Source organism: Pleurodeles waltl, chromosome 12, assembly GCF_031143425.1.
Source record: "Pleurodeles waltl isolate 20211129_DDA chromosome 12, aPleWal1.hap1.20221129, whole genome shotgun sequence".
Lineage (NCBI taxonomy): Eukaryota > Metazoa > Chordata > Amphibia > Caudata > Salamandridae > Pleurodeles > Pleurodeles waltl.
The window spans coordinates 1,205,520-1,231,151 of record NC_090451.1 but is presented as its reverse complement, the minus strand read 5'-3'; the positions used below and the strand labels follow the sequence as shown (position 1 = coordinate 1,231,151).

At 39.4% G+C, this 25,632-nt stretch overlaps 9 non-coding genes across 9 annotated transcripts; all 9 read right to left on the bottom strand.

Annotated features, from left to right (window-relative positions):
- Nucleotides 1–4,246: 4,246 nt before the first annotated feature.
- On the bottom strand, nt 4,247–4,328 carry TRNAL-AAG (transfer RNA leucine (anticodon AAG)). The gene has a single exon. It is a non-coding gene; the product is annotated as a tRNA-Leu (tRNA).
- A 505-nt stretch (nt 4,329–4,833) lies between these two features.
- On the bottom strand, nt 4,834–4,915 carry TRNAS-GCU (transfer RNA serine (anticodon GCU)). Its single transcript has one exon. It is a non-coding gene; the product is annotated as a tRNA-Ser (tRNA).
- Nucleotides 4,916–9,569: 4,654 nt separating this feature from the next.
- TRNAL-AAG (transfer RNA leucine (anticodon AAG)) lies at nt 9,570–9,651 on the bottom strand. The gene has a single exon. It is a non-coding gene; the product is annotated as a tRNA-Leu (tRNA).
- Nucleotides 9,652–10,156: 505 nt separating this feature from the next.
- Nucleotides 10,157–10,238, bottom strand: TRNAS-GCU (transfer RNA serine (anticodon GCU)). The gene has a single exon. It is a non-coding gene; the product is annotated as a tRNA-Ser (tRNA).
- Nucleotides 10,239–14,891: 4,653 nt separating this feature from the next.
- On the bottom strand, nt 14,892–14,973 carry TRNAL-AAG (transfer RNA leucine (anticodon AAG)). Its single transcript has one exon. It is a non-coding gene; the product is annotated as a tRNA-Leu (tRNA).
- Nucleotides 14,974–15,478: 505 nt separating this feature from the next.
- TRNAS-GCU (transfer RNA serine (anticodon GCU)) lies at nt 15,479–15,560 on the bottom strand. The gene has a single exon. It is a non-coding gene; the product is annotated as a tRNA-Ser (tRNA).
- A 4,652-nt stretch (nt 15,561–20,212) lies between these two features.
- Nucleotides 20,213–20,294, bottom strand: TRNAL-AAG (transfer RNA leucine (anticodon AAG)). Its single transcript has one exon. It is a non-coding gene; the product is annotated as a tRNA-Leu (tRNA).
- A 505-nt stretch (nt 20,295–20,799) lies between these two features.
- On the bottom strand, nt 20,800–20,881 carry TRNAS-GCU (transfer RNA serine (anticodon GCU)). Its single transcript has one exon. It is a non-coding gene; the product is annotated as a tRNA-Ser (tRNA).
- Nucleotides 20,882–25,535: 4,654 nt separating this feature from the next.
- On the bottom strand, nt 25,536–25,617 carry TRNAL-AAG (transfer RNA leucine (anticodon AAG)). Its single transcript has one exon. It is a non-coding gene; the product is annotated as a tRNA-Leu (tRNA).
- Between the last annotated feature and the right edge of the window lie 15 nt (nt 25,618–25,632).

Genomic DNA, 25,632 nt, shown 5'->3' with positions numbered 1-25,632 from the left:
TTAAGGAAAACTGCCTTCCCATTTAATGTGCATTGTTCTGCAAAAAGTTTTAAGTAGGAGAAAGTAAAACTTCGTTTATAAAACCACCTAAACTGGGAGTATTGCCGCTACAGCTATGACACTTCAGTTTAAAAACGTACGTGCATCAACAAGAAATATTTTTGCGCTAAATAAATTGCTGTCCGACTACTCACGTAATGCATAAAACTGAGGCAGTCGTAATTACAATACATTGAAGTAATATTTTGATAGTTTTTGTTGACGATGACTCCGCAGCAAGCGACCAGATTACTTTTTATTAGTGAAGGCGCGTCAGAGCCTTGATAAGTAAACTTACAAGGAGACACGCCTAGGTCGATGAACCTTTTAGACCAGGTTCGGGGACTTCCCAGTACGAGATGTCTTTTGGCATCACAAATCAATAGATCAATATCTCAACAACAATCGCAATAACTAATCAGCATGCTAATCAATAACCTTTAATGAGAGTCAATAAAGTGAACACACCATGATCTTTCAGTCATGAATAACCACACCAATTTAGTTAAGTGTTAGGATATTTATTTCCCTACTGGTTACAATCTAAAGTCATTTCTGTTAATCTCATCAGCAATTCATCTCATTAGTAACTCTTCAGATTTGCAATTAGAAACGCAATTAATCAATGCATAGAGAATATTCACTCAGTATTAACACATAATTATTAAGAAGCAAATTAGCAAAGTCTGAGTAGTGCATGGTTCAACAAAGCAAGAACTCAGTCATTTGTCTATTTGCGTCAGATTTTAGTGAACACCTTAAATAACCTCGTATTAGCATCAGCATGTTGGGCTTCATGCAAAACAATTTAGCAAACACAAATTTGGAAAACATCTAACTATGGCCTCTATCAAAGAGCAGTTGGTACCTAGAAAGAAAAGGCAAACAGTCAATTACAATTTTCATCAGATAGTTACCCATCCAACGGATCAGCAAACAGCGTCAGTCTTCGTCCTCGGGACATCAGTCGTTTGCATCATCAGCAAAGAAAGGACAGGGCAAAGTATCAGTATGTTATAGCTAAGGAACAAGAACTTCCCTCATATAGAGGAGAAGTAAGTATCACGTAAGGAATAAGTAAAGGGTGGTTTAGAGTAACAGGGCGAACAAACGGCAAAGTCTCAAACGAAATGGCCTAAATGGCTCAGTAGAATGGCAAAGAATGGCTTGGAGTGGAATGTCCAATAAATGCCTGATTTCTCCTCGGGTCATGTGGTTAAATCAAAACTGTCTAATTTACTCCTAATTCCTCAATGGATAATCATTGGTGCATCGCCATCTCTGTCCAATAATCTTCACCAGAGTTTTACACAAACCACAGTTCTCATGTCGTTGATTGGCCCATGTTATTGACGTTTTCATCGGTTGGAATGTCAGGTAAGAAAAGTTACATTTTACGCTACAGTCAGTAGTTCCATTGTTTTCTCCTACTCCAGGCAGCCTTGCACCTGTTACAAATTACACTCTTGCATTCAGCAAGAATGTCTCCTTGAGCAAGTAGGGTCCCATGAGAAAGAATTTACTACAGCTACACACATCTCTAGCTTCTGGGAAAGTACAGTTTCATGTCCTTCAGGAAAATAGCACATTGCACGTTAGAAAAAGACAGTTTAATATGAGACCAGGCAGCTAGGCACAGACCTTCGCTAAACTAAGGCCTATTGCTTAATGAACAAACTCCTAATACATAACTCCAATTTTGATATGTTAATACAAATTAAAAACATTAGTACATAATTAATTCAGCATTAATAACTTTCATTAGTCTTCGTATACATTGGTAGCCACTACCCGTGGGCACATTTCAAACTTGTGCATTATTTCTACGTTAACACATTTTTTATGCAGCTTCATTACACAATATATTGTAAGCTTTTCATGTTAATATTAATTTTAAAAGACACACTCCAGCAATCCCTCCTCTGATGACTCTTGTCATCACACAAATCTTCCCTACTAATTTTTCATTCTAAAATTCCCTCATATCAATCTCTTCCCTTCTTGGTTTTCCCTTTGATCTTGCCCTGAATAATTTTTCCCTTTGTTTTTCTTCCCTCCTCCTATTATTTTTCGCCATCTTCAATTTTATTCTTTTACTAATTTTACATGCCACCCATGATCCAAATAAGCAATCTATAACAATCAATATCCCCTGTATTATTTTAGACAATATCCCATGCCAAATGTTACTAATCCAATTTCCCACTGAAGCAAATCCTTTCCCAACCTTTTTCCAAACACCTGGTTCTTTCAAATCCTTCAAGTCCGTACTATCCCTAGCCAAGTTAGTAAGCATACTTCTGATCTCATTACTATTATCTGGTGTGTAAGCGCAACAATTACACCCATTGAGCAATCTACAAACTCTGCCATTTTTCACTAAAAGAATGTCTAAAGCAAGCCTGTTTTGAAGAGTCATAGCCCCCTCCGCAGCAAGTTCAGTATCCATCAGGAGTATAGCCCCTGAAAAGTTTGTCAGCATGTTATCCTCAATAGTAGACAACTTTTGAATCTTTATGGAGTTCATAATAACTCCCACTGAAGAAATTATCGTCCCAAATATGTCTCCTACTACACCAGCAGCAGTATCTTTCTTATGTCTAGTACGATGTAATTCAGACAATTTTGGTAACCTTTTCAAATCGTCAAGTTGATATATCTTTGGGAAAACTATCCCCAAATAACATGTCCTATACTATCCCTTTGGAAGACGGTAATAAGCATTAAGTCCACATATATAATAAATCCCGGGGATTGCTGGATCCTGTCCATTTAACATGAACGTCCATTTACTCTGAAACAAAAACACACGCTTACATTCACTCATTCCCACAAACACATTGTCATAGTATGATTTGGTCTTGGATATGCAAAGCTTTCCTACATGTAGTGCGTCTAAAGCTAACTTCCCTTGTTCTCTAATTGCACTATAACCGTCACTACTAGCAAAGGCCCGTTGCTCTAATCCTTTCTCTAGTTTACCCTTCAATGCCCTTCTTCTCTCTTCCGTGTGATCTAAAAAGTTTTTCTCTACAGGTGTAAGCAAACATGTCAAATTATTGTGGTGTTCATAAGATGTACTAATTGTTAATGTCGCCTTAAAGAATCCTTTAACTAACTTTATGCTATAGTACTTAGCTACCCCACTCACATCCTCTATGATAGGCACATTAGAAAACACAAGATCATGATTTGAGTAAAAATATTGAATCTCTTCCTGGTTATAGAATCTTGTTAGTAACAGACTACAACGTATCCATATGTTAATGACAGTCTATGATAGGTAACCCCCTCTTGTACCGAAACAGGAATCTGTGTACACACAAAACAATCTTTTGCATCCATTGTGTCAACATACTCACTCAGCAAGCGATAGAAAACATCAGTGGATAGTTCCCCTTTCGAGTTAGTTCCCTCATGCAAGTATCTTGTATCCAGCTCAAACCTCTCCCAGGCTGTTAGTGCAGTGGTAGTCTCAGGAATTGTAGCATTGTTAGTCTCACTTTTATCCATTAGTGTCATACTCACAACCACGACCCTAATGAATATTTATTACATGAACCGTTTTTGCAAAAGTATTTGGTTCAAGTAAACTTAAAGTGTTGGGATTCAAGCCCACGGCTCCAGAGAGACTGGAGCATAAATCTAGCCAGTTTAGCCTGCTCAGCCACGCTACCTCACATCTACAAGCTCACAACTATAGTAACTTGGCCAAACACTGTGGACACCCGCTGTGGTGACCTGGCTATGCAGGGTAACGCAGCATTCACCGACAGTTAAGCGAGTTACAGGTGAAAAGCAAAGTATAATAACTGCCTGCATATAATATATATCTTTCCTTATTTATTCTTCGTCCCATTTGTATGTTTGCTCTCTGCTTTAGAAACGCGAGCTGTCATCACTGCAAGGAAACGTATCACACAGCGTTCTACTGTTTACACTCACTGAACTTTCAGCATCACAGTGACCCCTCTCGTCGCCTCTATAGTTAGACTTCAAGACAGCTGGTTTGTTTACCGATACAATTCTTGTCACCTTAGGTTGTGGTTTTTTAAAATAAGAAGGCTCGGTCCCACTGTCTGGCTACCCTTATATATATACGTCACCACTTTACATAGTCTCACCTCTCGCTATGTGGATCGTAGGTGCAGAAGGCAGAGAGTGAGACACTGATGCAGACAAAATACGTTTGTGAGTTGAAAAATACTGGCAGCAGTGGGATTCGAACCCACGCCTCCAAAGAGACTGGAGCCTTAATCCAGCGCCTTAGACCTCTCGGCCACAATACCCTGTACAAACCTGTTTCTGTAAGCTTTCTGAAGTGAGATGTTCTGTTGTATAGGGGAGTTGGAGAATAAGGGTGTATAGCCTGTGAAGTGATCCTAGGAAAGTCAACGCCAACAGCAGCAGGCATGTGATACATTCAGTAGGTCAGGATTGGCCCCGGGCCATGGGAGGTGTCAGGGAGCGCCAGTCCTGAGAGTCCGTAGGAAGACAACCCTTACATTGGCGTCCCGCACGCGCTGCTTCTCTTTCTTTAAGGATAAGGAATCAAACTATCTACGTCCCTCAACTTATCAACCCTGCGCCTCAGGAAAGATTTTGTGATTCATGAGCAGAGCCCGGCTGGCGCTGTTTACAGTAATGCCTAAGCACAGTACTCAACTGAGCGGTGTTTCCAAACTGAGCCGTTGTACTGCTGGAAATACCATAGGATATGTCATTTAACTTTCACATAAAATAGGGTTAACCCAGCCCTACCACCTACTAAAAACTAAAGACGGAACAATAAACCGACGAGGATGGGATTCGAACCCACACGTGCAGAGCACAATGGATTAGCAGTCCATCGCCTTAACCACTCGGCCACCTCGTCTTCAAAACATCATGTTTCAGGAGTACAAAATATGGTAGCCAAAATGTGTTCTATTAGGTGATAGTTGTCTAAACATAATAAAGAGCACATATTTACAGATTGTTATGGTAACTTGTTGTCTTCAGCTTTGCTCTATACGACCTTGTTGTCCATCCCTACTTCAGCTTGAATTTATATGTTAAATGTAATGTAATCATGAAAATTATACTTTCCAAACGTGTTCTATCCATATGTGATGTACTATCACACTACCCTCAAATGAGCTAAGATTGCTTTAATTCAGTTGTACGTGGATTTAAAGTGCAATATCATACAAATATTGTACTGGTATGGCGCTTTCGAGTCTCTAGGTGTCAGTTATTGGTGGTGTGCTTACATGTCAACATTAGGCAGCAAATAGTACACAATTAAGGAAAACTGCCTTCCCATTTAATGTGCATTGTTCTGCAAAAAGTTTTAAGTAGGAGAAAGTAAAACTTAGTTTATAAAACCACCTAAACTGGGAGTATTGCCGCTACAGCTATGACACTTCAGTTTAAAAACGTACGTGCATCAACAAGAAATATTTTTGCGCTAAATAAATTGCTGTCCGACTACTCACGTAATGCATAAAACTGAGGCAGTCGTAATTACAATACATTGAAGTAATATTTTGGTAGTTTTTGTTGACGATGACTCCGCAGCAAGCAATCAGATTACTTTTTATTAGTGAAGGCGCGTCAGAGCCTTGATAAGTAAACTTACAAGGAGACACGCCTAGGTCGATGAACCTTTTAGACCAGGTTCGGGGACTTCCCAGTACGAGATGTCTTTTAGCATCGCAAATCAATAGATCAATATCTCAACAACAATCGCAATAACTAATCAGCATGCTAATCAATAACCTTTAATGAGAGTCAATAAAGTGAACACACCATGATCTTTCAGTCATGAATAACCACACCAATTTAGTTAAGTGTTAGGATATGTATTTCCCTACTGGTTACAATCTAAAGTCATTTCTGTTAATCTCATCAGCAATTCATCTCATTAGTAACTCTTCAGATTTGCAATTAGAAACGCAATTAATCAATGCATAGAGAATATTCACTCAGTATTAACACATAATTATTAAGAAGCAACTTAGCAAAGTCTCAGTAGTGCATGGTTCAACAAAGCAAGAACTCAGTCATTTTTCTATTTGCGTCAGATTTTAGTGAACACCTTAAATAACCTCGTATTAGCATCAGCATGTTGGGCTTCATGCAAAACTATTTAGCAAACACAAATTTGGAAAACATCTAACTATGGCCTCTATCAAAGAGCAGTTGGTACCTAGAAAGAAAAGGCAAACAGACAATTACAATTTTCATCAGATAGTTACCCATCCAACGGATCAGCAAACAGCGTCAGTCTTCGTTCTCGGGACATCAGTCGTTTGCATCATCAGCAAAGAAAGGACAGGGCAAAGTATCAGTATGGCATAGCTAAGGAACAAGAACTTCCCTCATATAGAGGAGAAGTAAGTATCAGGTAAGGAATAAGTAAAGGGTGGTTTAGAGTAACAGGGCGAACAAACGGCAAAGTCTCAAACGAAATGGCCTAAATGGCTCAGAAGAATGGCAAAGAATGGCTTGGAGTGGAATGTCCAATAAATGCCTGATTTCTCCTCGGGTCATGTGGTTAAATCAAAACTGTCTAATTTACTCCTAATTCCTCAATGGATAATCATTGGTGCATCGCCATCTCTGTCCAATAATCTTCACCAGAGTTTTACACAAACCACAGTTCTCATGTCGTTGATTGGCCCATGTTATTGACGTTTTCATCGGTTGGAATGTCAGATGAGAAAAGTTACATTTTACTCTACAGTCAGTAGTTCCATTGTTTTCTCCTACTCCAGGCAGCCTTGCACCTGTTACAAATTACACTGTTGCATTCAGCAAGAATGTCTCCTTGAGCAAGTAGGGTCCCATGAGAAAGAATTTACTACAGCTACACACATCTCTAGCTTCTGGTAAAGTACAGTTTCATGTCCTTCAGGAAAATAGCACATTGCACGTTAGAAAAAGACAGTTTAATATGAGACCAGGCAGCTAGGCACAGACCTTCGCTAAACTAAGACCTACTGCTTAATTAACAAACTCCTAATACATAACTCCAATTTTGATATGTTAATACAAATTAAAAACATTAGTACATAATTAATTCAGCATTAATAACTTTCATTAGTCTTCGTATACATTGGTAGCCACTCCCCGTGAGCACATTTCAAACGTGTGCATTATTTCTACGTTAACACATTTTTTATGCAGCTTCATTACACAATATATTATAAGCTTTTCATGTTAATATTAATTTTAAAAGACACACTCCAGCAATCCCTCCTCTGATGACTCTTGTCATCACACAAATCTTCCCTACTAATTTTACATACTAAAATTCCCTCATATCAATCTCTTCCCTTCTTGGTTTCCCCTTTGATCTTGCCCTGAATAATTTTTCCCTTTGTTTTTCTTCCCTCCTCCTATTATTTTTCGCCATCTTCAATTTTATTCTTTTACTAATTTTACATGCCACCCATGATCCAAATAAGCAATCTATAACAATGAATATCCCCTGTATTATTTTAGACAATATTCCATGCCAAATGTTACTAATCCAATTTCCCACTGAAGCAAATCCTTTCCCAACCTTTTTCCAAACACCTGGTTCTTTCAAATCCTTCAAGTCCGTACTATCCCTAGTCAAGTTAGTAAGCATACTTCTAATCTCATTACTATTATCTGGTATGTAAGCGCAACAATTACACCCATTGAGCAATCTACAAACTCTGCCATTTTTCACTAAAAGAATGTCTAAAGCAAGCCTGTTTTGAAGAGTCATAGCCCCCTCCGCAGCAAGTTCAGTATCCATCAGGAGTATAGCCCCTGAAAAGTTTGTCAGCATGTTATCCTCAATAGTAGACAACTTTTGAATCTTTATGGAGTTCATAATAACTCCCACTGAAGAAATTATCGTCCCAAATATGTCTCCTACTACACCAGCAGCAGTCTCTTTCTTATGTCTAGTACGATGTAATTCAGACAATTTTGGTAAGCTTTTCAAATCGTCAAGTTGATATATCTTTGGGAAAACTATCCCCAAATAACATGTCCCATACTATCCCTTTGGAAGACGGTAATAAGCATTAAGTCCACATATATAATAAATCCCGGGGATTGCTGGATCCTGTCCATTTAACATGAACGTCCATTTACTCTGAAACAAAAACACACGCTTACATTCACTCATTCCCACAAACACATTGTCATAGTATGATTTCGTCTTGGATATGCAAAGCTTTCCTACATGTAGTGCGTCTAAAGCTAACTTCCCTTGTTCTCTAATTGCACTATAACCGTCACTACTAGCAAAGGCCCGTTGCTGTAATCCTTTCTCTAGTTTACCCTTCAATGCCCTTCTTCTCTCTTCCGTGTGATCTAAAAAGCTTTTCTCTACAGGTGTAAGCAAACATGTCAAATTATTGTGGTGTGCATAAGATGTACTAATTGTTAATGTCGCCTGAAAGAATCCTTTAACTAACTTTATGCTATAGTACTTAGCTACCCCACTCACATCCTCTATGATAGGCACATTAGAAAACACAAGATCATGATTTGAGTAAAAATATTGAATCTCTTCCTGGTTTTAGAATCTTGTTAGTAACAGACTACAACGTATCCCATATGTTAATGACAGTCTATGATAGGTAACCCCCTCTTGTAACGAAACAGGAATCTGTGTACACACAAAACAATCTTTTGCATCCATTGTGTCAACATACTCACTCAGCAAGCGATAGAAAACATCAGTGGATAGTTCCCCTTTCGAGTTAGTTCCCTCATGCAAGTATCTTGTATCCAGTTCAAACCTCTCCCAGGCTGTTAGTGCAGTGGTAGTCTCAGGAATGGTAGCATTGTTAGTCCCACTTTTATCCATTAGTGTCATACTCACAACCACGACCCTAATGAATATTTATTACATGAACCTTTTTTGCAAAAGTATTTGGTTCAAGTAAACTTAAAGTGTTGGGATTCAAGCCCACGGCTCCAGAGAGACTGGAGCCTAAATCTAGCCAGTTTAGCCTGCTCAGCCACGCTACCTCACATCTACAAGCTCACAACTATAGTAACTTGGCCAAACACTGTGGACACCCGCTGTGGTGACCTGGCTATGCAGGGTAACGCAGCATTCACCGACAGTTGAGCGAGTTACAGGTGAAAAGCAAAGTATAATAACTGTCTGCATATAATATATGTCTTTCCTTATTTATTCTTCTTCCCCATTGTATGTTTGCTCTCTGCTTTAGAAACGCGAGCTGTCATCACTGCAAGGAAACGTATCACACAGCGTTCTACTGTTTACACTCACTGAACTTTCAGCATCACAGTGACCCCTCTCGTCGCCTCTATAGTTAGACTTCAAGACAGCTGGTTTGTTTACCGATACAATTCTTGTCACCTTAGGTTGTGGTTTTTTTAAATAAGAAGGCTCGGTCCCACTGTCTGGCTACCCTTATATATATACGTCACCACTTTACATAGTCTCACCTCTCGCTATGTGGATCGTAGGTGCAGAAGACAGAGAGTGAGACACTGATGCAGACAAAATACGTTTGTGAGTTGAAAAATACTGGCAGTGGTGGGATTCGAACCCACGCCTCCAAAGAGACTGGAGCCTTAATCCAGCGCCTTAGACCGCTCGGCCACTCTACCCTGTGCAAACATGTTTCTGTAAGCTTTCTGAAGAGTGATGTTCTGTTGTATAGGGGAGTTGGAGAATAAGGGTGTATAGCCTGTGAAGTGATCCTAGGAAAGTCAACGCCAACAGCAGCAGACACGTGATACATTCAGTAGGTCAGGATTGGCCCCGGGCCATGGGAGGTGTCAGGGAGTGCCAGTCCTGAGAGTCCGTAGGAACACAACCCTTACATTGGCGTCCCGCACGCGCTGCTTCTCTTTCTTTAAGGATAAGGAATCAAACTATCTACGTCCCTCAACTTACCAACCCTCCGCCTCAGGAAAGATTTTGTGATTCATGAGCAGAACCCGGCTGGCGCTGTTTACAGTAATGCCTAAGCACAGTACTCAACTGAGCGGTGTTTCCAAACTGAGCCGTTGTACTGCCGGAAATACCATGGGATATGTCATTTAACTTTCACATAAAATAGGGTTAACCCAGCCCTACCACATACTAAAAACTAAAGATGGAACAATAAACCGACGAGGATGGGATTCGAACCCACGCGTGCAGAGCACAATGGATTAGCAGTCCATCGCCTTAACCACTCGGCCACCTCGTCTTCAAAACACCATGTTTCAGGAGTACAAAATATGGTAGCCAAAATGTGTTCTATTAGGTGATAGTTGTCTAAACATAATAAAGAGCATATATTTACAGATTGTTATGGTAACTTGTTGTCTTCAGCTTTGCTCTATACGACCTTGTTGTCCATCCCTACTTCAGCTTGAATTTATATGTTAAATGTAATGTAATCATGAATATTACACTTTCCAAACATGTTCTATCCATATGTGATGTACTATCACACTACCCTCAAATGAGCTAAGATTGCTTTAATTCAGTTGTACGTGGATTTAAACTGCAATATCATACAAATATTGTACTGGTATGGCGCTTTCGAGTCTCTAGGTGTCAGTTATTGATGGTGTGCTTACATGTCAACATTAGGCAGCAAATAGTACACAATTAAGGAAAACTGCCTTCCCATTTAATGTGCATTGTTCTGCAAAAAGTTTTAAGTAGGAGAAAGTAAAACTTAGTTTATAAAACCACCTAAACTGGGAGTATTGCCGCTACAGCTATGACACTTCAGTTTAAAAACGTACGTGCATCAACAAGAAATATTTTTGCGCTAAATAAATTGCTGTCCGACTACTCACGTAATGCATAAAACTGAGGCAGTCGTAATTACAATACATTGAAGTAATATTTTGGTAGTTTTTGTTGACGATGACTCCGCAGCAAGCGATCAGATTACTTTTTATTAGTGAAGGTGCGTCAGAGCCTTGATAAGTAAACTTACAAGGAGACACGCCTAGGTCGATGAACCTTTTAGACCAGGTTCGGGGACTTCCCAGTACGAGATGTCTTTTGGCATCACAAATCAATAGATCAATATCTCAACAACAATCGCAATAACTAATCAGCATGCTAATCAATAACCTTTAATGAGAGTCAATAAAGTGAACACACCATGATATTTCAGTCGTGAATAACCTCCCCAATTTAGTTAAGTGTTAGTATATTTATTTCCCTACTGGTTACAATCTAAAGTCATTTCTGTTAATCTCATCAGCAATTCATCTCATTAGTAACTCTTCAGATTTGCAATTAGAAACGCAATTAATCAATGCATAGAGAATATTCACTCAGTATTAACACATAATTATTAAGAAGCAACTTAGCAAAGTCTCAGTAGTGCATGGTTCAACAAAGCAAGAACTCAGTCATTTGTCTATTTGCGTCAGATTTTAGTGAACACCTTAAATAACCTCGTATTAGCATCAGCATGTTGGGCTTCATGCAAAACAATTTAGCAAACACAAATTTGGAAAACATCTAACTATGGCCTCTATCAAAGAGCAGTTGGTACCTAGAAAGAAAAGGCAAACAGACAATTACAATTTTCATCAGATAGTTACCCATCCAACGGATCAGCAAACAGCGTCAGTCTTCGTCCTCGGGACATCAGTCGTTTGCATCATCAGCAAAGAAAGGACAGGGCAAAGTATCAGTATGGCATAGCTAAGGAACAAGAACTTCCCTCATATAGAGGAGAAGTAAGTATCAGGTAAGGAATAAGTAAAGGGTGGTTTAGAGTAACAGGGTGAACAAACGGCAAAGTCTCAAACTAAATGGCCTAAATGGCTCAGTAGAATGGCAAAGAATGGCTTGGAGTGGAATGTCCAATAAATGCCTGATTTCTCCTCGGGTCATGTGGTTAAATCAAAGCTGTCTAATTTACTCCTAATTCCTCAATGGATAATCATTGGTGCATCGCCATCTCTGTCCAATAATCTTCACCAGAGTTTTACACAAACCACAGTTCTCATGTCGTTGATTGGCCCATGTTATTGACGTTTTCATCGGTTGGAATGACAGGTAAGAAAAGTTACATTTTACGCTACAGTCAGTAGTTCCATTGTTTTCTCCTACTCCAGGCAGCCTTGCACCTGTTACAAATTACACTGTTGCATTCAGCAAGAATGTCTCCTTGAGCAAGTAGGGTCCCATGAGAAAGAATTTACTACAGCTACACACATCACTAGCTTCTGGGAAAGTACAGTTTCATGTCCTTCAGGAAAATAGCACATTGTACGTTAGAAAAAGACAGTTTGATATGAGACCAGGCAGCTAGGCACAGACCTTCGCTAAACTAAGGCCTACTGCTTAATGAACAAACTCCTAATACATAACTCCAATTTTGATACGTTAATACAAATTAAAAACATTAGTACATAATTAATTCAGCATTAATAACTTTCATTAGTCTTCGTATACATTGGTAGCCACTCCCCGTGGGCACATTTCAAACGTGTGCATTAGTTCTACGTTAACACATTTTTTATGCAGCTTCATTACACAATATATTGTAAGCTTTTCATGTTAATATTAATTTTAAAAGACACACTCCAGCAATCTCTCCTCTGATGACTCTTGTCATCACACAAATCTTCCCTACTAATTTTACATACTAAAATTCCCTCATATCAATCTCTTCCCTTCTTGGTTTCCCCTTTGATCTTGCCCTGAATAATTTTTCCCTTTGTTTTTCTTCCCTCCTCCTATTATTTTTCGCCATCTTCAATTTTATTCTTTTACTAATTTTACATGCCACCCATGATCCAAATAAGCAATCTATAACAATCAATATCCCCTGTATTATTTTAGACAATATCCCATGCCAAATGTTACTAATCCAATTTCCCACTGAAGCAAATCCTTTCCCAACCTTTTTCCAAACACCTGGTTCTTTCAAATCCTTCAAGTCCGTACTATCCCTAGTCAAGTTAGTAAGCATACTTCTAATCTCATTACTATTATCTGGTATGTAAGCGCAACAATTACACCCATTGAGCAATCTACAAACTCTGCCATTTTTCACTAAAAGAATGTCTAAAGCAAGCCTGTTTTGAAGAGTCATAGCCCCCTCCGCAGCAAGTTCAGTATCCATCAGGAGTATAGCCCCTGAAAAGTTTGTCAGCATATTATCCTCAATAGTAGACAACTTTTGAATCTTTATGGAGTTCATAATAACTCCCACTGAAGAAATTATCGTCCCAAATATGTCTCCTACTACACCAGCAGCAGTCTCTTTCCTATGTCTAGTACGATGTAATTCAGACAATTTTGGTAACCTTTTCAAATCGTCAAGTTGATATATCTTTGGGAAAACTATCCCCAAATAACATGTCCCATACTATCCCTTTGGAAGACGGTAATAAGCATTAAGTCCACATATATAATAAATCCCGGGGATTGCTGGATCCTGTACATTTAACATGAACGTCCATTTACTCTGAAACAAAAACACACGCTTACATTCACTCATTCCCACAAACACATTGTCATAGTATGATTTGGTCTTGGATATGCAAAGCTTTCCTACATGTAGTGCGTCTAAAGCTAACTTCCCTTGTTCTCTAATTGCACTATAACCGTCACTACTAGCAAAGGCCCGTTTCTGTAATCCTTTCTCTAGTTTACCCTTCAATGCCCTTCTTCTCTCTTCCGTGTGATCTAAAAAGCTTTTCTCTACAGGTGTAAGCAAACATGTCAAATTATTGTGGTGTGCATAAGATGTACTAATTGTTAATGTCGCCTGAAAGAATCCTTTAACTAACTTTATGCTATAGTACTTAGCTACCCCACTCACATCCTCTATGATAGGCACATTAGAAAACACAAGATCATGATTTGAGTAAAAATATTGAATCTCTTCCTGGTTATAGAATCTTGTTAGTAACAGACTACAACGTATCCCATATGTTAATGACAGTCTATGATAGGTAACCCCCTCTTGTACCGAAACAGGAATCTGTGTACACACAAAACAATCTTTTGCATCCATTGTGTCAACATACTCACTCAGCAAGCGATAGAAAACATCAGTGGATAGTTCCCCTTTCGAGTTAGTTCCCTCATGCAAGTATCTTGTATCCAGCTCAAACCTCTCCCAGGCTGTTAGTGCAGTGGTAGTCTCAGGAATTGTAGCATTGTTAGTCCACTTTTATCCATTAGTGTCATACTCACAACCACGACCCTAATGAATATTTATTACATGAACCTTTTTGGCAAAAGTATTTGGTTCAAGTAAACTTAAAGTGTTGGGATTTAAGCCCACGGCTCCAGAGAGACTGGAGCCTAAATCTAGCCAGTTTAGCCTGCTCAGCCACACTACCTCACATCTACAAGCTCACAACTATAGTAACTTGGCCAAACACTGTGGACACCCGCTGTGGTGACCTGGCTATGCAGGGTAACGCAGCATTCACCGACAGTTGAGCGAGTTACAGGTGAAAAGCAAAGTATAATAACTGTCTGCATATAATATATGTCTTTCCTTATTTATTCTTCTTCCCCATTGTATGTTTGCTCTCTGCTTTAGAAACGCGAGCTGTGATCACTGCAAGGAAACTTATCACACAGCGTTCTACTGTTTACACTCACTGAACTTTCAGCATCACAGTGACCCCTCTCGTCGCCTCTATAGCTAGACTTCAAGACAGCTGGTTTGTTTACCGGTACAATTCTTGTCACCTTAGGTTGTGGTTTTTTAAAATAAGAAGGCTCGGTCCCACTGTCTGGCTACCCTTATATATTTACGTCACCACTTTACATAGTCTCACCTCTCGCTATGTGGATCGTAGGTGCAGAAGGCAGAGAGTGAGACACTGATGCAGACAAAATACGTTTATGAGTTGAAAAATACTGGCAGCGGTGGGATTCGAACCCACGCCTCCAAAGAGACTGGAGCCTTAATCCAGCGCCTTAGACCGCTCGGCCACACTACCCTGTGCAAACCTGTTTCTGTAAGCTTTCTGAAGTGAGATGTTCTGTTGTATAGGGGAGTTGGAGAATAAGGGTGTATAGCCTGTGAAGTGATCCTAGGAAAGTCAACGCCAACAGCAGCAGACACGTGATACATTCAGTAGGTCAGGATTGGCCCCGGGCCATGGGAGGTGTCAGGGAGTGCCAGTCCTGAGAGTCCGTAGGAAGACAACCCTTACATTGGCGTCCCGCACGCGCTGCTTCTCTTTCTTTAAGGATAAGGAATCAAACTATCTACGTCCCTCAACTTACCAACCCTCCGCCTCAGGAAAGATTTTGTGATTCATGAGCAGAACCCGGCTGGCGCTGTTTACAGTAATGCCTAAGCACAGTACTCAACTGAGCGGTGTTTCCAAACTGAGCCGTTGTACTGCCGGAAATACCATGGGATATGTCATTTAACTTTCACATAAAATAGGGTTAACCCAGCCCTACCACATACTAAAAACTAAAGACGGAACAATAAACCGACAAGGATGGGATTCGAACCCACGCGTGCAGAGCACAATGGATTAGCAGTCCATCGCCTTAACCACTCGGCCACCTCGTCTTCAAAACACCATGTTTCAGGAGTACAAAATATGGTAGCCAAAATGTGTTCTATTAGGTGATAGTTGTCTAAACATAATAAAGAGCATATATTTACAGATTGTTATGGTAACTTGTTGTCTTCAGCTTTGCTCTATACGACCTTGTTGTCCATCCCTACTTCAGCTTGAATTTATATGTTAAATGTAATGTAATCATGAAAATTACACTTTCCAAACGTGTTCTATCCATATGTGATGTACTATCACACTACCCTCAAATGAGCTAAGATTGCTTTAATTCAGTTGTACGTGGATTTAAAGTGCAATATCATACAAATATTGTACTGGTATGGCGCTTTCGAGTCTCTAGGTGTCAGTTATTGGTGGTGTGCTTACATGTGAACATTAGGCAGCAAATAGTACACAATTAAGGAAAACTGCCTTCCCATTTAATGTGCATTGTTCTGCAAAAAGTTTTAAGTAGGAGAAAGTAAAACTTAGTTTATAAAACCCCCTAAACTGGGAGTATTGCCGCTACAGCTATGACACTTCAGTTTAAAAACGTACGTGCATCAACAAGAAATATTTTTGCGCTAAATAAATTGCTGTCCGACTACTCACGTAATGCATAAAACTGAGGCAGTCGTAATTACAATACATTGAAGTAATATTTTGGTAGTTTTTGTTGACGATGACTCCGCAGCAAGCGATCAGATTACTTTTTATTAGTGAAGGTGCGTCAGAGCCTTGATAAGTAAACTTACAAGGAGACACGCCTAGGTCGATGAACCTTTTAGACCAGGTTCGGGGACTTCCCAGTACGAGATGTCTTTTGGCATCACAAATCAATAGATCAATATCTCAACAACAATCGCAATAACTAATCAGCATGCTAATCAATAACCTTTAATGAGAGTCAATAAAGTGAACACACCATGATATTTCAGTCATGAATAACCACCCCAATTTAGTTAAGTGTTAGTATATTTATTTCCTTACTGGTTACAATCTAAAGTAATTTCTGTTAATCTCATCAGCAATTCATCTCATTAGTAACTCTTCAGATTTGCAATTAGAAACGCAATTAATCAATGCATAGAGAATATTCACTCAGTATTAACACATAATTATTAAGAAGCAACTTAGCAAAGTCTCAGTAGTGCATGGTTCAACAAAGCAAGAACTCAGTCATTTGTCTATTTGCGTCAGATTTTAGTGAACACCTTAAATAACCTCGTATTAGCATCAGCATGTTGGGCTTCATGCAAAACAATTTAGCAAACACAAATTTGGAAAACATCTAACTATGGCCTCTATCAAAGAGCAGTTGGTACCTAGAAAGAAAAGGCAAACAGACAATTACAATTTTCATCAGATAGTTACCCATCCAACGGATCAGCAAACAGCGTCAGTCTTCGTCCTCGGGACATCAGTCGTTTGCATCATCAGCAAAGAAAGGACAGGGCAAAGTATCAGTATGGCATAGCTAAGGAACAAGAACTTCCCTCATATAGAGGAGAAGTAAGTATCAGGTAAGGAATAAGTAAAGGGTGGTTTAGAGTAACAGGGCGAACAAACGGCAAAGTCTCAAACTAAATGGCCTAAATGGCTCAGTAGAATGGCAATGAATGGCTTGGAGTGGAATGTCCAATAAATGCCTGATTTCTCCTCGGGTCATGTGGTTAAATCAAAGCTGTCTAATTTACTCCTAATTCCTCAATGGATAATCATTGGTGCATCGCCATCTCTGTCCAATAATCTTCACCAGAGTTTTACACAAACCACAGTTCTCATGTCGTTGATTGGCCCATGTTATTGACGTTTTCATCGGTTGGAATGACAGGTAAGAAAAGTTACATTTTACACTACAGTCAGTAGTTCCATTGTTTTCTCCTACTCCAGGCAGCCTTGCACCTGTTACAAATTACACTGTTGCATTCAGCAAGAATGTCTCCTTGAGCAAGTAGGGTCCCATGAGAAAGAATTTACTACAGCTACACACATCACTAGCTTCTGGGAAAGTACAGTTTCATGTCCTTCAGGAAAATAGCACATTGTACGTTAGAAAAAGACAGTTTGATATGAGACCAGGCAGCTAGGCACAGACCTTCGCTAAACTAAGGCCTACTGCTTAATGAACAAACTCCTAATACATAACTCCAATTTTGATACGTTAATACAAATTAAAAACATTAGTACATAATTAATTCAGCATTAATAACTTTCATTAGTCTTCGTATACATTGGTAGCCACTCCCCGTGGGCACATTTCAAACGTGTGCATTATTTCTACGTTAACACATTTTTTATGCAGCTTCATTACACAATATATTGTAAGCTTTTCATGTTAATATTAATTTTAAAAGACACACTCCAGCAATCCCTCCTCTGATGACTCTTGTCATCACACAAATCTTCCCTACTAATTTTACATACTAAAATTCCCTCATATCAATCTCTTCCCTTCTTGGTTTCCCCTTTGATCTTGCCCTGAATAATTTTTCCCTTTGTTTTTCTTCCCTCCTCCTATTATTTTTCGCCATCTTCAATTTTATTCTTTTACTAATTTTACATGCCACCCATGATCCAAATAAGCAATCTATAACAATCAATATCCCCTGTATTATTTTAGACAATATCCCATGCCAAATGTTACTAATCCAATTTCCCACTGAAGCAAATCCTTTCCCAACCTTTTTCCAAACACCTGGTTCTTTCAAATCCTTCAAGTCCGTACTATCCCTAGTCAAGTTAGTAAGCATACTTCTAATCTCATTACTATTATCTGGTATGTAAGCGCAACAATTACACCCATTGAGCAATCTACAAACTCTGCCATTTTTCACTAAAAGAATGTCTAAAGCAAGCCTGTTTTGAAGAGTCATAGCCCCCTCCACAGCAAGTTCAGTATCCATCAGGAGTATAGCCACTGAAAAGTTTGTCAGCATATTATCCTCAATAGTAGACAACTTTTGAATCTTTATGGAGTTCATAATAACTCCCACTGAAGAAATTATCGTCCAAATATGTCTCCTACTACACCAGCAGCAGTCTCTTTCTTATGTCTAGTACGATGTAATTCAGACAATTTTGGTAACCTTTTCAAATCGTCAAGTTGATATATCTTTGGGAAAACTATCCCCAAATAACATGTCCCATACTATCCCTTTGGAAGACGGTAATAAGCATTAAGTCCACATATATAATAAATCCCGGGGATTGCTGGATCCTGTCCATTTAACATGAACGTCCATTTACTCTGAAACAAAAACACACGCTTACATTCACTCATTCCCACAAACACATTGTCATAGTATGATTTGGTCTTGGATATGCAAAGCTTTCCTACATGTAGTGCGTCTAAAGCTAACTTCCCTTGTTCTCTAATTGCACTATAACCGTCACTACTAGTAAAGGCCCGTTGCTGTAATCCTTTCTCTAGTTTACCCTTCAATGCCCTTCTTCTCTCTTCCGTGTGATCTAAAAAGCTTTTCTCTACAGGTGTAAGCAAACATGTCAAATTATTGTGGTGTGCATAAGATGTACTAATTGTTAATGTCGCCTGAAAGAATCCTTTAACTAACTTTATGCTATAGTACTTAGCTACCCCACTCACATCCTCTATGATAGGCACATTAGAAAACACAAGATCATGATTTGAGTAAAAATATTGAATCTCTTCCTGGTTATAGAATCTTGTTAGTAACAGACTACAACGTATCCCATATGTTAATGACAGTCTATGATAGGTAACCCCCTCTTGTACCGAAACAGGAATCTGTGTACACACAAAACAATCTTTTGCATCCATTGTGTCAACATACTCACTCAGCAAGCGATAGAAAACATCAGTGGATAGTTCCCCTTTCGAGTTAGTTCCCTCATGCAAGTATCTTGTATCTAGCTCAAACCTCTCCCAGGCTGTTAGTGCAGTGGTAGTCTCAGGAATTGTAGCATTGTTAGTCCACTTTTATCCATTAGTGTCATACTCACAACCACGACCCTAATGAATATTTATTACATGAACCTTTTTGGCAAAAGTATTTGGTTCAAGTAAACTTAAAGTGTTGGGATTCAAGCCCACGGCTCCAGAGAGACTGGAGCCTAAATCTAGCCAGTTTAGCCTGCTCAGCCACACTACCTCACATCTACAAGCTCACAACTATAGTAACTTGGCCAAACACTGTGGACACCTGCGGTGGTGACCTGGCTATGCAGGGTAACGCAGCATTCACCGACAGTTGAGCGAGTTACAGGTGAAAAGCAAAGTATAATAACTGTCTGCATATAATATATGTCTTTCCTTATTTATTCTTCTTCCCCATTGTATGTTTGCTCTCTGCTTTAGAAACGCGAGCTGTCATCACTGCAAGGAAACTTATCACACAGCGTTCTACTGTTTACACTCACTGAACTTTCAGCATCACAGTGACCCCTCTCGTCGCCTCTATAGTTAGACTTCAACACAGCTGGTTTGTTTACCCATACAATTCTTGTCACCTTAGATTGTGGTTTTTTAAAGTAAGAAGGCTCGGTCCCACTGTCTGGCTACCCTTATATATATACGTCACCACTTTACATAGTCTCACCTCTCGCTATGTGGATCGTAGGTGCAGAAGGCAGAGAGTGAGACACTGATGCAGACAAAATACATTTGTGAGTTGAAAAATACTGGCAGCAGTGGGATTCGAACCCACGCCTCCAAAGAGACTGGAGCCTTAATCCAGCGCCTTAGACCGCTCGGCCACACTACCCTGTGCAAACCTGTTTCTGTAAGCTTTCTGAAGTGAGATGTTCTGTTGTATAGGGGAGTTGGAGAATAAGGGTGTATAGCCTGTGAAGTGATCCTAGGAAAGTCAACGCCAACAGCAGCAGGCACGTGATACATTCAGTAGGTCAGGATTGGCCCCGGGCCATGGGAGGTGTCAGGGAGCGCCAGTCCTGAGAGTCCGTAGGAAGACAACCCTTACATTGGCGTCCCGCACGCGCTGCTTCTCTTTCTTTAAGGATAAGGAATCAAACTATCTACGTCCCTCAACTTACCAACCCTCCACCTCAGGAAAGATTTTGTGATTCATGAGCAGAACCCGGCTGGCGCTGTTTACAGTAATGCCTAAGCACAGTACTCAACTGAGCGGTGTTTCCAAACTGAGCCGTTGTACTGCCGGAAATACCATGGGATATGTCATTTAACTTTCACATAAAATAGGGTTAACCCAGCCCTACCACATACTAAAAACTAATGACGGAACAATAAACCGACGAGGATGGGATTCGAACCCACGCGTGCAGAGCACAAAGGATTAGCAGTCTATCGCCTTAACCACTCTGCCACCTCGTCTTCGAAACACCATATTTCAGGAGTACAAAATATGGTAGCCAAAATGTGTTCTATTAGGTGATAGTTGTCTAAACATTATAAAGAGCATATATTTACAGATTGTTATGGTAACTTGTTGTCTTCAGCTTTGCTCTATACGACCTTGTTGTCCATCCCTACTTCAGCTTGAATTTATATGTTAAATGTAATGTAATCATGAAAATTACACTTTCCAAACGTGTTCTATCCATATGTGATGTACTATCACACTACCCTCAAATGAGCTAAGATTGCTTTAATTCAGTTGTACGTGGATTTAAAGTGCAATATCATACAAATATTGTACTGGTATGGCGCTTTCGAGTCTCTAGGTGTCAGTTATTGGTGGTGTGCTTACATGTCAACATTAGGCAGCAAATAGTACACAATTAAGGAAAACTGCCTTCCCATTTAATGTGCATTGTTCTGCAAAAAGTTTTAAGTAGGAGAAAGTAAAACTTAGTTTATAAAACCACCTAAACTGGGAGTATTGCCGCTACAGCTATGACACTTCAGTTTAAAAACGTACGTGCACCAACAAGAAATATTTTTGCGCTAAATAAATTGCTGTCCGACTACTCACGTAATGCATAAAACTGAGGCAGTCGTAATTACAATACATTGAAGTAATATTTTGGTAGTTTTTGTTGACGATGACTCCGCAGCAAGCGATCAGATTACTTTTTATTAGTGAAGGCGCGTCAGAGCCTTGATAAGTAAACTTACAAGGAGACACGCCTAGGTCGATGAACCTTTTAGACCAGGTTCGGGGACTTCCCAGTACGAGATGTCTTTTGACATCACAAATCAATAGATCAATATCTCAACAACAATCGCAATAACTAATCAGCATGCTAATCAATAACCTTTAATGAGAGTCAATAAAGTGAACACACCATGATCTTTCAGTCATGAATAACCACACCAATTTAGTTAAGTGTTAGGATATTTATTTCCCTACTGGTTACAATCTAAAGTCATTTCTGTTAATCTCATCAGCAATTCATCTCATTAGTAACTCTTCAGATTTGCAATTAGAAACGCAATTAATCAATGCATAGAGAATATTCACTCAGTATTAACACATAATTTTTAAGAAGCAACTTAGCAAAGTCTCAGTAGTGCATGGTTCAACAAAGCAAGAACTCAGTCATTTGTCTATTTGCGTCAGATTTTAGTGAACACCTTAAATAACCTCGTATTAGCATCAGCATGTTGGGCTTCATGCAACACAATTTAGCAAACACAAATTTGGAAAACATCTAACTATGGCCTCTATCAAAGAGCAGTTGGTACCTAGAAAGAAAAGGCAAACAGACAATTACAATTTTCATCAGATAGTTACCCATCCAACGGATCAGCAAACAGCGTCAGTCTTCGTCCTCGGGACATCAGTCGTTTGCATCATCAGCAAAGAAAGGACAGGGCAAAGTATCAGTATGGCATAGCTAAGGAACAAGAACTTCCCTCATATAGAGGAGAAGTAAGTATCAGATAAGGAATAAGTAAAGGGTGGTTTAGAGTAACAGGGCGAACAAACGGCAAAGTCTCAAACGAAATGGCCTAAATGGCTCAGTAGAATGGCAAAGAATGGCTTGGAGTGGAATGTCCAATAAATGCCTGAATTCTCCTCGGGTCATGTGGTTAAATCAAAACTATCTAAATTACTCCTAATTCCTCAATGGATAATCATTGGTGCATCGCCATCTCTGTCCAATAATCTTCACCAGAGTTTTACACAAACCACAGTTCTCATGTCGTTGATTGACCCATGTTATTGACGTTTTCATCGGTTGGAATGTCAGGTAAGAAAAGTTACATTTTACGCTACAGTCAGTAGTTCCATTGTTTTCTCCTACTCCAGGCAGCCTTGCACCTGTTACAAATTACACTGTTGCATTCAGCAAGAATGTCTCCTTCAGCAAGTAGGGTACCATGAGAAAGAATTTAATACAGCTACACACATCTCTAGCTTCTGGGAAAGTACAGTTTCATGTCCTTCAGGAAAATAGCACATTGCACGTTAGAAAAAGACAGTTTACTATGAGACCAGGCAGCTAGGCACAGACCTTCGCTAAACTAAGGCCTACTGCTTAATGAACAAACTCCTAATACATAACTCCAATTTTGATATGTTAATACAAATTAAAAACATTAGTACATAATTAATTCAGCATTAATAACTTTCATTAGTCTTCGTATACATTGGTAGCCACTCTCCGTGTGCACATTTCAAACGTGTGCATTATTTCTACGTTAACACATTTTTTATGCAGCTTAATTACACAATATATTGTAAGCTTTTCATGTTAATATTAATTTTAAAAGACACACTCCAGCAATCCCTCCTCTGATGACTCTTGCTATCACACAAATCTTCCCTACTAATTTTACATACTAAAATTCCCTCATATCAATCTCTTCCCTTCTTGGTTTCCTCTTTGATCTTGCCCTGAATAATTTTTCCCTTTCTTTTTCTTCCCTCCTCCTATTATTTTTCGCCATCTTAAATTTTATTATTTTACTAATTTGACATGCCACCCATGATCCAAATAAGCAATCTATAACAATCAATATCCCCTGTATTATTTTAGTCAATATCCCATGCCAAATGTTACTAATCCAGTTTCCCACTGAAGCAAATCCTTTCCCAACCTTTTTCCAAACACCTGGTTCTTTCAAATCCTTCAAGTCCATACTATCCCTAGTCAAGTTAGTAAGCATACTTCTAATCTCATTACTGTTATCTGGTATGTAAGCGCAACCATTACACCCATTGAGCAATCTACAAACTCTGCCATTTTTCACTAAAAGAATGTCTAAAGCAAGCATGTTTTGAAGAGTCATAGCCCCCTCCGCAGCAAGTTCAGTATCCATCAGGAGTATAGCCCCTGAAAAGTTTGTCAGCATGTTATCCTCAATAGTAGACAACTTTTGAATCTTTATGGAGTTCATAATAACTCCCACTGAAGAAATTATCGTCCCAAATATGTCTCCTACTACACCAGCAGCAGTCTCTTTCTTATGTCTAGTACGATGTAATTCAGACAATTTTGGTAACCTTTTCAAATCGTCAAGTTGATATATCTTTGGGAAAACTATCCCCAAATAACATGTCCCATACTATCCCTTTGGAAGACGGTAATAAGCATTAAGTCCACATATATAATAAATCCCGGGGATTGCTGGATCCTGTCCATTTAACATGAACGTCCATTTACTCTGAAACAAAAACACACGCTTACATTCACTCATTCCCACAAACACATTGTCATAGTATGATTTGGTCTTGGATATGCAAAGCTTTCCTACATGTAGTGCGTCTAAAGCTAACTTCCCTTGTTCTCTAATTGCACTATAACCGTCACTACTAGCAAAGGCCCGTTGCTGTAATCCTTTCTCTAGTTTATCCTTCATTGCCCTTCTTCTCTCTTCCGTGTGATCTAAAAAGCTTTTCTCTACAGGTGTAAGCAAGCATGTCAAATTATTGTGGTGTGCATAAGATGTACTAATTGTTAATGTCGCCTGAAAGAATCCTTTAACTAACTTTATGCTATAGTACTTAGCTACCCCACTCACATCCTCTATGATAGGCACATTAGAAAACACAAGATCATGATTTGAGTAAAAATATTGAATCTCTTCCTGGTTATAGAATCTTGTTAGTAACAGACTACAACGTATCCCATATGTTAATGACAGTCTATGATAGGTAACCCCCTCTTGTACCGAAACAGGAATCTGTGTACACACAAAACAATCTTTTGCATCCATTGTGTCAACATACTCACTCAGCAAGCGATAGAAAACATCAGTGGATAGTTCCCCTTTCGAGTTAGTTCCCTCATGCAAGTATCTTGTATCCAGCTCAAACCTCTCCCAGGCTGTTAGTGCAGTGGTAGTCTCAGGAATTGTAGCATTGTTAGACCCACTTTTATCAATTAGTGTCATACTCACAACCACGACCCTAATGAATATTTATTACATGAACCTTTTTTGCAAAAGTATTTGGTTCTAGTAAACTTAAAGAGTTGGGATTCAAGCCCACGGCTCCAGAGAGACTGGAGCCTAAATCTAGCCAGTTTAGCCTGCTCAGCCACGCTACCTCACATCTACCAGCTTACAACTATAGTAACTTGGCCAAACACTGTGGACACCCGCTGTGGTGACCTGGCTATGCAGGGTAACGCAGCATTCACCGACAGTTGAGCGAGTTACAGGTGAAAAGCAAAGTATAATAACTGTCTGCATATAATATATGTCTTTCCTTATTTATTCTTCTTCCTCATTGTATGTTTGCTCTCTGCTTTAGAAACGTGAGCTGTCATCACTGCAAGGAAACGTATCACACAGCGTTCTACTGTTTACACTCACTGAACTTTCAGCATCACAGTGACCCCTCTCGTCGCCTCTATAGTTAGACTTCAAGACAGCTGGTTTGTTTACCGATACAATTCTTGTCACCTTCGGTTGTGTTTTTTTAAAATAAGAAGGCTCGGTCCCACTGTCTGGCTACCCTTATATATATACGTCACCACTTTACATAGTCTCACCTCTCGCTATGTGGATCGTAGGTGCAGAAGGCAGAGAGTGAGACACTGATGCAGACAAAATACGTTTGTGAGTTGAAAAATACTGGCAGCAGTGGGTATCGAACCCACGCCTCCAAAGAGACTGGAGCCTTAATCCAGCGCCTTAGACCGCTCAGCCACACTACCCTGTGCAAACCTGTT